The 13,991-nt window shown below is 42.3% G+C and overlaps 1 long non-coding RNA gene across 1 annotated transcript in view; it reads left to right on the plus strand.

Moving 5' to 3' along the window:
* The first annotated feature begins 225 nt into the window (after positions 1–225).
* Positions 226–13,991, plus strand: part of LOC140719574 (uncharacterized) — a 44,556-nt gene continuing 30,790 nt past the window's right edge. The window contains exon 1 of the long non-coding RNA XR_012096951.1: positions 226–497. This is a non-coding gene — a long non-coding RNA (uncharacterized lncRNA). The remainder of the gene's footprint in view (positions 498–13,991) is intronic.

Genomic DNA, 13,991 nt, shown 5'->3' on the forward strand with positions numbered 1-13,991 from the left:
TTCAGGGCGGTAAAAGTGGAAGCTAGAGGCAGGAGCCCAGCGGAATGTTCCATGACGTAGCACGAATCGGAAGCGCTGTAGGCGGAACACTGACTCTGGAAGAGAAAGCGGAGCTGCCGCGCCTTGTAACTGACAGTTCAGCCTACCAATTGCGAAGGAGGAGCGGACAGCGCTTGGTTCAGATAGGCGGGACGGCGCGGAATGTTATGATCTGTTTTCAATGTTGCCCTTTGCGAGGTGGTGAAGTGTTTGTTGTGGCTCTGTACAGTGGACTGGGATGTGGTTGTGTCTTTGTGTTTTGTGCACTCTTCAAACAATTTGAATAACGGCAGCATTAATACCAATAGCATGTTCAAAGAACAGTTGCATTTTGTTGTTTTGCAGTGTATTATTTGTATTAAATTTCCTACCACTTATTACGCCCCTCCCCCTCCCACTCCCAAGAGGTTTTCAAATGTGCAGGTCATCAAGAAGAGGGAGTATATAGGAAGTGTCAGGTAAGCATGATAATCCAATTATTGCATCCTGAGTCATATACATTTATAAATGGAAACCGTCGTAATGTTATTGTGAATTTGATTGGTTCTTCGACGGTGCATATTAATATGCTACATTCAATGAATATGTTACTTTGTAAATTACATCTATCGGAAAAAAGCATTAAGATTTATTTTTGTACTTTCTGTGTTGTAGACGCGTGGAGTTGTAACATTTCCATGGAAATCTGCTAAGGCAAATGCGTGTAGTGCAGTATTCCTTTATTCAATGTATTGTTTATAGTTTAGTGGTATAGCTCAGTTTAGCATTGTACATTTTTATATATTGGAGCAGCCCGCAAGATGGTCTGATTTTCTTCCTGGTACTAGTCTGGGAAATCTTTATAGGTTCTTGGATATCTTTGCCTAAAACTGGCAACATCATAGATTTGATAATTTTATAGAAAGTTGCAGTGTAGGGTCTAAAATTCAGCCAATGTGCATTTTTTTTTTAGCAGGGGCTAGTTGAGTAGCACTTTTGTTTTATTTATTTAGAGATACAGCCCAACAAGTCATGCTTCCCAGCAACCCACCTATTTAACACTAGCCTAATTACAGGACAAGTTATAATGACTAATTAACCAACTGACTGGTAGATCTTTGGACTGCGGGAGAAAACCAGAGCAATTGGAGAAAACTTGAGGTGTCACAGGGAGAACGTACAGAGGTCGCCAGAATTGAACACCCTGAGCTGTAATAGTGTTCTGCTACAGTAGCACTCTTGTTTCTGTGTTAAGACTTGGGGAAAATAGTAAGATGAAGTGGAGTCAGCTCACTTGTACATAATGCACCATTCCAGATGATCATTGAAATGGAGTGAAACTCAGAATAGAAATGTAATGGCTTACTGAACCTTGAGTTCAAGAGTAGAGAGGTCATGTTGCAACTCTACAAATCTCTGGTGAGACCGCACTTAGAGTATTGTGTTCAATTCTGGTCACCTCATTATAGGAAGGATGTGGAAGCTATGGAGAGGGTGCAGAGGAGACTTACTAGGATGTTGCCTGGATTGGAGAACAAGTCATATGAAGCAAGGTTAGCAGAGCTGGGACTTTTCTCTTTGGAACGTAGAAGAATGAGAGGGGACTTGATAGAGGTCTACAAGATTGTGAGAGACATAGATAGGGTGGATAGTCAGTACCTGTTTCCCAGGGCACCAGTAGCAAACACCAGAGGACATATGTACAAAAAATAAGGGAGGGAAGTTTAGGGGAGACATCAGGGGTAAGTTTTTCTACACAGAGGGTTGTGAGTGCCTGGATTGACTTGCCAGGGATGGTGGTGGAGGGTAAAACATTAGGGGTATTTAAGAGCCTCTTGGACAGGCACATGGATGAAAGAAAAATGGAGGGTTATGGGGTAGTGTGGGTTTAGCACTTTTTTTTAAGGATTATATGGGTCAGCACAACATAGAAGGTTGAAAGGCCTGTACTGTGCTGTAGTGTTCTATGAAACTTGATGTTAACATTCTTGTCCTTTGTTTCAAATCCTAATATGTCCTTGGCCCTCTTAACATCTCAGCGATATTAAATTTGTCAGTATCCTATTTGGATTGTTTCAGATTGGTAGTTATACTACGTCCGTCAAAAATTCTAAATTCTGGAATTATATCTGAGACCATAAGCCCACAAGATATAGGAGCGGAATTAGGCCATTTGGCCCATCGAGTCTTTTCCACAATTCAATCACGACTGATCCTTTTTTTTCTCCTCAGCCCTACTCCTAGGCCTTCTCCCCATAACCTTTGGTGCTGTGGTCAATCAAGAACCTATCAATCTCCGCCTTAAATACACCCAACAACCTGGCCTCATCCTTCTGAATCCCAATGAGTACAGGCCCAGAGCTATCAAGCGTTCCTCATGTGTTAACCCTATCATTTCCCGAATCATCATTGTGAACCTCCTGTGAGCCCTCTTCAATGCCAGTACATTTTTTCTTAGATGAGGAGCCCAAAACTCTAAACAGGAGCCCTTCAGGCTATGTGCTAAGTTTACTCCTTGTCTACCCATGATTGTGTCGCCACCCACAGCTCTAATCTGTTAATTAGATTTGCCAAGGACACTACATTGATTGATCTAATCTCAACCAATAATGAGGTGGCTTACAGGGAAGAAGTCATCTCTCTGTGACACAGTGGTGTCAAGAAAACAATCTCTCTCTCAAAGTTGCAAAAACAAAAGAGCTCGTTGAGGATTACAAGAAGAATGGAGACAGGCAAACCCCTATTGACATCAATGGATCTGGGGTTGACAGGGTAAACAGCTTTAAGTTCCTCAGCATCCACATCACCGAGGACCTCACGTGGTCTGTGCAGATCAGCTGTGTAGTGAAAAAGGCACAACAGTGCCTCTTTCACCTCAGACGTTTGAGAAAGTTTGGTATGAGCCCCCAAATTCTAAGAACTTTCCACAGGGGCACAATTGAGAGCATCCTGACTGGCTGCATCACTGCCCGGTATGGGAACTGTACCTTCCTTAATCGCAGGATTCCGCAGAGAGTGATACGGACAGCCCAGCGCATCTCCATGATACAGGACATTTAGGTGTGAGAAAAGGGCCTGAAGGATCATTGGGGACCCAAGCCATCCCAACCACAATCTATTCCAGCTGCTAACATCTGGGAAGCGACACCACAGCATAAAAGCCAGGACCATCAGGCTCCGGGACAGCTTCTTCCACCAGGCCATCAGACTGATTAACTCATGCTGATTGAGTGTATTTCTATTTTACATTGACTTTTCATTTATTATAAATTATTATAAATTACTATGATTGCAAATGTACATGTATGTGAAGAATGTAAGAAATAAAGTCAATTCAATTAAATCCAAAAATCAATTCAATTCCATCATGAAAGTATCAACCTTTGACCAAGCATTTGGTCATCGTTGACCATATTTCCATATTGTGCCTTGAAAAAAATTTATTTGGTAGTTACATTGAAAATCTTAGATGCTCAAAATTTTGGATGAAATGGCATGGCTAAAGATATTACAGATATGTAAATTGCTGCACTTGTTGATCTAATATCACCTCTTTTATACCTTCACCCAAAATTTAAAGCTACATTTGTAGGGTTTGTGTTTCTACAGAGGTGGGCTGAGATTTCTCTTCAGAAGGAGCATGAATTGCATTGATTCTACTGTATTGCTTGTGGGGAGAAAAGACATTAAGTTGGAGCCTTTCCATATTAAATGGATAAGAAGGATCCCATCATGTCATTGAAGAAGAGCAGGGTTTTTCCCTTAGTCCTGGCAAATCATTTTAGATGAACCACTCTTTGCATTGTGCAGGTTGGTGGAATAAAAGAAATGAAATAACAATGATAGAAACAGTTCCTTCTTATCTAGAAATCACATTCCAACCTCACTTGTTGGTTTGAACAGATCTTGTATTAGGTCTAATACCTAATGGTGAAACCAAAAAAACTGGAAATGTTTATTTTTCTAGAAAAAAAAGCGGTTTCACTCAGATGTCTGCAATAATATGTGGCATGTACTGTTCGCAATGACAGCTAACTGCAGCTTCTCTGCCTTTTTATTTATACTTCTTACACACTATGTCAGTATGCACATTTCCCTGGACCGAGGTGGTGCCAGCATTTATTGCCTATCCCCTAGATTGAGCATTTATTGTCCTACTTTAATTGCCTCTGAATCAAGGAGGCAATTACAACAAAACTGGAGAGAAAAGATAAAAATAAGTTAGCCAGTAATATCAAAGAAGATACCAAAAGCTTTTTTTCTTTTGTATAAAGAGTAAAGGAGAGGCGAGAATGGATGTCAGATCACTGGAAAGGTATTAGTGGGAAATAGTGGATGAACTTAAGAATTATTTTGCATCAGTCTTCACTGCGGAAGTCACTCACAATATACTGGAAGTTCGAGAGTGTCGGGGCAGAAGTGAGTAAAGTTGCCATTACTAGGGAGAAGGTGCTGGGGAAACTGAAAGGTCTGAAAGTAGATATATCACCTGGACCAGATGGTCTACACCCCAATGGTGTGGAAGAGGTAGCTGAAGAGAGGCATTAATACTGATCTTTCAAGAATAACTAGCTTATTAAGTGCCACTCCATTCTTTAAGATGGGAGGGAGACAGAGAAAAGGAAATTATTGACCAGTTAACCTGACTAAAGTGGGTGGGAAGATGTTGGAGTCCATTATTAAGGATGAGTTTTCAGGGTACTTGGAGGCACATGATAAATAGGCCAAAATCAGGATGGTTTCAAGGAGAAATCTTGCCTGACAAATCTTTTGGAATTCTTTGGGGAAATAGCAGAGGGGATAGATAAAGGAAAGTCAGTGGATGTTGCATATTTGGATTTTCAGAAGGCCTTTGACAAGGTACCGCACATGAAGCTGTTAAATAAGGTACTAGCATGAACAGAAGATTGGCTGACTGGCAGGAAGCAAAGAGTTGCCTTTTCTGGTTGGCTGATTTGGGAGTCAGAGAGGGACTTGGGAATCTTTGTGCAGGATTCCCTAAAACCAGGTTGATTCCAGGGATGAAGGGGTTAACCTCTGAAGAGAGATTGAGTCACCTGGGACTATACTCTCTAGAGTTCAGAAGAATGAGAGGGGATCTTATAGAAACATACAACATTTTGAAATGGGTAGATAAGATAGAAGTAGGAAAGTTGTTTCCATTGGTAGGTGAGACTAGAACTAGGGGATATTGCCTCAAGATTCAGGAGAGAAGATTTAGGACAGAGATGAGGAGAAACTGTTTTTCCCAGAGAGGGGTGAATATGTGAAATTTTCTGCCCAGGGAAGCAGGAGAGGCTTCTTCACTAAATATATTTAAGAAACAGTTAGATAGGTTTTTACATAGTAAGGGAATTAAGGGTTGTGGAGAAAAGGCAGGTAGATGGAGCTGTTTATGGACAGATCAGCCATGATCTTATTGAATGGTGGGGCAGGCTCGATGGGCCGGATGGCCTACTCCTGCTCCTATTTCTTATGTTCTTGCATTCTAAAGGTTAATTTGCAGGTTGAGTTGGTGGTAAGGAAAGTAAATGGAATGATAACATTCATTTCAAGAGGACTAGAATATAAAAGCAAGCATATGATGCTGAGGCTTTATAACGTATTGGTCAGACTGCACTTGGAGTATTTGCAAGGGGTTTTGGGTCCTTTATTGAAGAAAAGATATGCTGGCATTGGAGAGGGTCCAGAAGAGGTTCATGGAAATGATTCTAGGAATGAAAGGTATATCAAATGAGAAACCTTTTATGGCTCTGGGCCTGTACACACTGGAGTTTAGAGGGATAAAGAAGATCTCATTGAAACCTATTGAATATTGAAAGGGCTAGCTAGAGTAGATGTGGAGAGGATGTTTCCTATAGTGGGTGAGTCTAAAACCAGAGGGCATAGCCTGATAGTATAAGCACGTTATCTTGTTAAGCAGCCTTATGTGTGGCAAAGGCCTTCTCAAAATACAAATAAAAGATTTCCCGATAGAACAGAGTTGGGGAGGAATTTCATTAGTTAGACAGCAGTGCTCTGTGGAATTCATTGCCACAGACGGCAGTATAGGCCAAGTTATTGGGTATATTTAAAGTGGAGATTGATAGTTTGTTGATTAGTTTGGATGTCAAAGTTTACGAGGAGAATGGGATTGAGAGGGATTGCTCCGCTTTCACTGCTGTGGTGATGTGCCATCATCTTCCGCCAGCTTCACCACTGAGGTCTTGGTTGAATGGCTGGTTGTCTGGAATCTCCCTCTTGACTTTACCACCATGGATGACCCTACCAGGAGCTAAGCTCCAGATGGCATTACTCTCAGGATATCAGGACCTCACAAGCCTCTTCGCCACAGTATAGGTGACAATCTTTGGAGAAGATATTGAGATTAACAGTTTGTGACAATTTAGCACTCGGGCAGCTCACCAAATATATTTCAAGAACAACGATGGATGAACATTGAATGCTGGCCCTACCAGGAATATCTGTATCCTGTAGTAATATCTTGGAGTTACAAGAGACAGCAGATGCTGGAATCTGGAGCATAAATAATGAGCTAGTGGGGGAACACAGTGTGTCAAGCAGCATCTATGGAGGGAAATGGTCAGATGCTGGAATCTGGAGCATAAATAATGAGCTGCCAGAGGAACTCAGTGTATCTGTGGAGGGAAATGGTCAGTTGATACTCTGGGTTGAGAACCTTTGGGCAGGAGCAGGTGGAAGTAAGTGGGACCACCAGGGCAATCCTGTCATGAATCTTGTGTCAAAAACAGAAATGGGCAGTACACAATTGGGAACTGTCAGGCAGGGGTCTGTGGAAAGTAGATCTGAAGTGAGGAATAACAATATCTTCATTGGATAAATATCCAACACCTTTGTTTTACTTTAAAATGTATGCATAAATATATTTCAGGAAGGCAAATTATAATTGATACATTGCACATCTTATCATTCCTGTGAAGACAACAAGGACAGATTTATAAAGGCTCTAGTGAAAATTCACTGATGATGTAAGAACAGTGAAGATGGCACCCCAGTTGGTGCTGTACTTGGCCCATGATAAAAACATAGAAGGTCTATAGCACAATTCAGGCCCTTTGGCCCACAAAGTTGTGCCGCACATGTCTTTACCTTAGAATTTACCTAGGGTTACCCATAGCCCTCTATTTTTCTAAGCTCCATATACCAATCCAGAAGTCTCTTAAAAGACCCTATCGTATCTGCCTCCACCACTGTCGCCAAAAGTCCATTCCATGCATTCACCACTCTCTACGTAAAAAAACTTACCCCTGACATCTTCTCTGTACCTACTTCCAAGCACCTCAAAACTGTGCCCTCTGGTGCTAGCCATTTCAGCCCTGGGAAAAAGTCTCTTGACTATCCACAGGATTAATGCTTCTCATTATCTTAAACACCTCTATCAGGTCACCTCTCATCCTCCGTCACTCCAAGGAGATAATGCTGAGTTCACTGAACGTATTTTCATAAGGCATGCTCTCCAAGCCAGGTAACATCTTTGTAAATCTCCTCTGCACCCTTTTTATGGTTTCCACATCCTTCCTGTAGTGAGGCGACCGGAAATGAGCACAGTACTCCAAGTGGGATCTGACCAGGGTCCTATATAGCTGCAACATTACCTCTCGGCTCCTAAACTCAATCCCATGATTGATGAAGGCCAATGCACCGTATGCCTTCTTAACCACAGAGTCAACCTGCGCAGCTGCTTTGAGTGTCCTATGGACTCGGACTCCAAGATCCCTCTGATCCTGCACACTACCAAGAGTCTTACCATTAATACTATATTCTGCCATCCTATTTGACCTACCAAAATGTACCATCTCACACTTATCTGGGTTGAACTCCATCTGTCATTTTTCAGCCCAGTTTTGCATCCTATCAATGTCCCACTGTATCCTCTGACAGCCCTCCACACTATCCACAGCACCTCCAACCTTTGTCATCAGCAAATTTTCTAACCCAACCCTCCACTTCCTCATCCAGGTCATTTATAAAAATCACTAAGAGTAGGGGTCCCAGAAGAGATCTCTGAGGCAAACCACTGGTCACCGACCTCCATGTAGAATATGACCCATCTACATCCACTCTTTACCTTCTGTGGGCAAGCCAAATCTGGATCCACAAAGCAATGTCTCCTTGGATCCCATGCCTCCTTACTTTCTCAATAAGCCTTGCATGGGGTACCTTATCAAATGCTTTGCTGAAATCCATATACACTACATCTACTGCCCTACCTTCATCAAAATGTTTCATCACATCCTCAAAAAATACAATCCGGTTTGTAAAGCACAATCTGCCTTTGACAAAGCCATGCTGACTATTCCTAATCATATTATACATCTCCAAATGTTCATAAATCCTGCCTCTCAGGATCTTTTCCATCAACTTGCTAACACTGAAGTAAGACTCACTGGTCTATAAATTCCTGGGCTATCTCTTCTCCCTTTCTTGAATAAGGGAACAACATCCGCAACCCTCCAATCTTCCGGAACCTCTCCCGCATCATTGCCAGAGGCTCAGCAATCTCCACCCTCACCTCCCACAGTAGCCTGGGGTACATCTTGTCCGGTCCTGGTGACTTATCCAACTTGATGCTTTCCAAAAGCTCCAGCGCATCCTCTTTCTTAATATCCAAATGCTCATGCTTTTCAGTCTGCTGTATGTTATCCCTACAATTGCCAAGATCCTTTAATGTAGTGAATACTGAAGCAAAGTATTCATGAAGTACCTCTGCTATCTCCTCCGGTTCCATACACAGTTTTCCACTGTCTCACTTGATTGGTCCTATTCTCTTGTCTTACCCACTTGCTCTTCACATACTTGTAGAATGCCCTGGGGTTTTCCCTAATCCTGTCCACCAAATGCTTCTCATGGCCCCTTCTAGCTTTCCTAATTTCCTTCTTTTGCTGCTTCCTGCTAGCCTTAATCTTCGAGATCTCTATCATTACCTAATTTTTTGAACTGCTGTTGAGCTTTTCTTTTCTTCTTGATTAGATTTACAACAGCCTTTGTACACCACAGTTCCTGTACCCTACCACCCTTTCCCTGTCTCATTGGAACGTACCTGTGCAGAACTCCACGCAAATATCCCCTGAACATTTGCCACATTTCTGCCGTACATTTCCCTGAGAACATCTGTTCTGAATTTATGCTTCCAAGTTCCTGCCTGATACCTTCATATTTCCCCTTACTCCAATTAAATGCTTTCCCAACTTGTCTGTTCCTATCCCTCTCCAATGCTCTGGTAAAGGAGATAGAGTTGTGATCACTATCTCCAAAATGCTCTCCCACTGAGAGATCTGATACCTGACCAGGTTGATTTCCAAATACCAGATCAAGTATAGCCTCTCCTTTTGTCGGCTTATCTACATATTGTGTCAAGAAACCTTCCTGAACACACCTAACAAACTCCACACCATCTAAACCCCTTGCTCTAGGGAGATGCCAATTAATATTTGGGAAATTAAAATCTCCCATCATGACAGCCCTGTTATTATTACACCTTTCCAGAGTCTGTCTCCCTATCTGCTCCTCAATGTCCCTGTTACTATTGGGTGGTCTGTATAAAAAAAAAAGTGCCTAGTAGAGTTATTGACCCCTTCCTGTTCATAACTTCCACCCTCAGAGACTCGGTAGACAATCCCTTCATGACATCCTCCTTTTCTGCAGCTGTGATGCTATCTCTGATCAACAATGCCATGCCTCCACCTCTTTTGCCTCCCTTCCTATCCTTTCTGAAACATCTAAAGCCTGGCACTTGAAGTAACCATTCTGCCCTGAGCCGTCCAAATCTCTGTAATGGCCACAACATAATAATTCCAAGTAATGATCCATGATCTAAGCTTGTTTGCTTTATTCATGATATTCCTTGCATTAAAATAGACACATCTCAAACCATCAGTCTGAGCGTATCCCTTCTTTATCACCTGCCTACCTTCCTTCTCACACTGTCTACAAGATTTCTCTATTTGTGAGCAAACCGCCTTTTCCTCCATCGTGTCAGTTCAGTTCCCATCCCCCAGCCATTCTAGTTTAAACTCTTCCCAATCGTCTTAGTAAACCTCCTCGCCAGGATATTGGTCCCCCTGGGATTTAAATGCAACCTGTCCTTTTTGTACAGATCACACCTGCCCCAAAAGAGGTCCCAATGATCCAGAGATCTGAATCCCTGAACTCTACTCCAATCCCTCAGCCACACTGATGTGCAGCATCAGGAGGGCATGTAAACAACTTGATATTAAGGGAAGGAAGAATTTCTATAGGACTTCAGTTATACTGTCTTGAATTCTCTTGAAAAAGTTTGGAAAGGAAATTTACGTGATTAAGTATTTTGTTAATCATAAAAGTGGGTCAGGGTTACTTTATTTGATTGATAGGAATGATCTGAGTCTGCAACACTCAATTCTAAACTCGGTGAACTTCACTCTTTAAACAAAATGGGTGTAGGTAATAGACAGCCGTACACAGATTTCCAACTAACAGTCTTGGTAACTTGTATCTTACTATTCTTAGAATTTAATTCCTGCTCTGACCTTTATAAATTATGGAGTTGGAAACTGGGAAAAGATTGTACCTTTCAGTGGGTTGGATAAGTTAGTAGGGGGAAAGAAATTATTTTCAATGGACCAATCTGTTTGATGGATTTAGAACACCTCTTTGGTTTTGGTCACTTGCGTTCAGCCCAAGTCTCTGTATATTTCCCAGATCAAGCTCGAGCTGGCTTAAGCCAGTGTCTCACAGTTCAGATTTCTGTCCACTTCTGTCAAATTAGGAAATGTTAAACTCCATTTCCCTCTCCTCAAATCAACTGCACACCAGCATGGACAAGAAGCTCTCATTGTTATAGTTCAGAGTAAATTTATTATCAAAGTACGTATAAACTACACTGAGATTCATTTTTGCAGCATTCACAGTAGAATAAAGAAATACAATAGAATCAATGAAAAACTACGCAAAGATTGAGAAGCAACTAATGTGCTAAAGAAAAAAAACTGCAAAAGCAAAAGACACAAATAATAATAATAAATAACTCATACTGAGAACATGAGTTGTAGAGTCCTCAGAAGTTGAGGACTTCAACTTGGTTGTGGAAGCAGTTCATTGCTGAGGTGAATGAAGTGATTCACGCTGGTTTAGGAGTCTGATGGTTGAAGGGTAATAACTGATCCTGAACTGGTGGTGTGGGGCCTAAGACTCCTGTATCTCTTTCCTGATGGCAGCAGTGAGAAGAGAGCATGGCCTGGATAGGTCCTTGATGATAAATGCTGCTTTCTTATAGCAGTACTCCATGTAGAGTGATTTTAATGTTGTAAAATATTCTAGGGCATGTTACTGGAGTGTTTTCGTGGGAAATGAGTCCCAAACCACAGAGATTCCAGGTGATCGACAAACAGCAACAAATGCAGATAGGACTGGAATTGCTCAACAGATAAGTCAGTATTTGAGATAGGTGCAAAGATTACTATTTCTCGTAAAGGCCTTTTCATCAGAGCAATAGTTATTTCAGATTTCCTACAATCGTAGTACCTTATTTTCCTGTTGGCATCAACTGTTTGAACAATCTGTAGATCGACTGAAGTATTAATTCAAAGGTTATAGAACATAGAATAGTACAGCACATTACAGGTCCTTGGGCCCACAATGTTGTGCAGACCCTCAAACTCTGCCTCCCATATAACCCCCCACCTTAAATTCCTCCATATACCTGTCTAGTAGTCTCTTAAACTTCACTAGTGTATCGGCCTCCACCACTGTCTCAGGCAGTGCATTCCATGCACCAACAACTCTCTGAGTAAAAAACCTTCCTCTAATATCCCCCTTGAACTTCCCTCCCTACCTTAAAGCCATGTCCTCTTGTACTGAGCAGTGGTGCCCTGGGGAAGAGGTGCTGGCTATCCACTCTATCTATTCCTCTTAATATCTTGTACACCTCTATCATGTCTCCTCTCATCCTCCTTCTCTCCAAAGAGTAAAACCCTAGCTCCCTTAATCTTTGATCATAATCCATACTCTCTAAACCAGGCAGCATCCTGGTAAATCTCCTCTGTACCCTTTCCAATGCTTCCACATCCTTCCTATAGTGAGGCGACCAGAACTGGACACAGTACTCCAAGTGTGGCCTAACCAGAGTTTTTTAGAGCTGCATCATTACATCACGTCTCTTAAACTCTATCCCTCGACTTATGAAAGCTAACACCCCATAAGCTTTCTTAACTACCCTATCTACCTTTGAGGCAACTTTCAGGGATCTGTGGACATGTACCCCAGATCCCTCTGCTCCTCCACACTACCAAGTATCCTGTCATTTACTTTGTACTCTGCCTTGGAGTTTGTCCTTCCAAAGTGTACCACTTCACACTTCTCTGGGTTGAACTCCATCTGCCACTTCTCAGCCCACTTCTGCATCACATCAATGTCTCTCTGCAATCTTCGACAATCCTCTACACTATCTACAACACCACCAATCTTTGTGTCGTTTGCAAATCTGTCAACCCACCCTTCTACCCCCACATCCAGGTCGTTAATAAAAATCACAAAAAGTAGAGGTCCTGGAACAGATCCTTGTGGGACACCACTAGTCACAACCCTCCAATCTGAATGTACTCCCTCCACCACGACCCTTTGCCTTCTGCAGGCAAGCCAATTCTGAATCCACCTGGCCAAACTTCCCTGGATCCCATGCCTTCTGACTTTCTGAATAAGCCTACCATGTGGAACCTTGTCAAATGCCTTACTAAAATCCATGTAGATCACATCCACTACATTACCCTCATCTATATGCTTGGTCACCTCAAAGAACTCTTATCAGGCTTGTTAGACACGATCTGCCTTTCACAAAGCCATGCTGACTGTCCCTGATCAGACCATGATTCTCTAAATGCCCAAAGATTCTATCTCTAAGAATCTTTTCCAACAGCTTTCCCACCACAGATGTAAGGCTCATTGGTCTATAATTACCTGGACTATCCCTACTACCTTTTTTGAACAAGGGGACAACATTCACCTCCCTCCAATCCTCCGGTACCATTCCCATGGACAACAAGGACAAAGATCCTAGCCAGAGGCTCAGCAATCTCTTCCCTCACCTCGTGGAGCAGCCTGGGGAATATTCCGTCAGGCCCCGGGGACTTATCTGTCCTAATGTATCTTAGCAACTCCAACACCTCCTCTCCCTTAATATCAACATGCTTCAGAACATCAATCTCACTCATATTGTCCTCACTGTCATCAAGTTCCCTCTCATTGGTGAATACCGAAGAGAAGTATTCATTGAGGACCTTGCTCACTTCCACAGCCTCCCACTTTTAAAAGGCACATCTTCCCACTTTTATCTCTAATCGGTCCTACCTTCACTCCTGTCATCCTTTTGTTCTTCACATAATTGAAGAATGCCTTGGGGTTTTCCTTTACCCTACTCGCCAAGGCCTTCTCATGCCCCCTTCTTGCTCTTCTCAGCCCCTTCTTAAGCTCCTTTCTTGCTACCCTATATTCCTCAATAGACCCAACTGATCCTTGCTTCCTAAACCTCATGTATGCTGCCTTCTTCCACCTGACTAGATTTTCCACCTCACTTGTCACCCATGCTTCCTTCACCCTACCATTCTTTATCTTCCTCACCAGGACAAATTTATCCCTAACATCCTGCAAGAGATCCTTAAACATTGACCACATGTCCATAGTACATTTCCCTGCAAAAACATCATCCCAATTCACACCCGCAAGTTCTTGCCTTATAGCCTCATAATTTGCCCTTCCCCAATTAAAAATTTTCCTGTCCTCTCTGATTCTATCCTTTTCCATGATAATGCTAAAGGCCAGGGAGCGGTGATCACTGTCCCCCAGATGCTCACTCACTGACAGATCTGTCACCTGACCCAGTTCATTACCTAATACTAGATCTAGTATGGCACTATATTTGCCGCCACTCCCTGGGGCTTCATGTTTAGCTGATCAGGATTATAATCAGTTTGAACCTG

Source organism: Hemitrygon akajei, chromosome 32 (assembly GCF_048418815.1).
Source record: "Hemitrygon akajei chromosome 32, sHemAka1.3, whole genome shotgun sequence".
In the NCBI taxonomy this organism is placed as follows: domain Eukaryota; kingdom Metazoa; phylum Chordata; class Chondrichthyes; order Myliobatiformes; family Dasyatidae; genus Hemitrygon; species Hemitrygon akajei.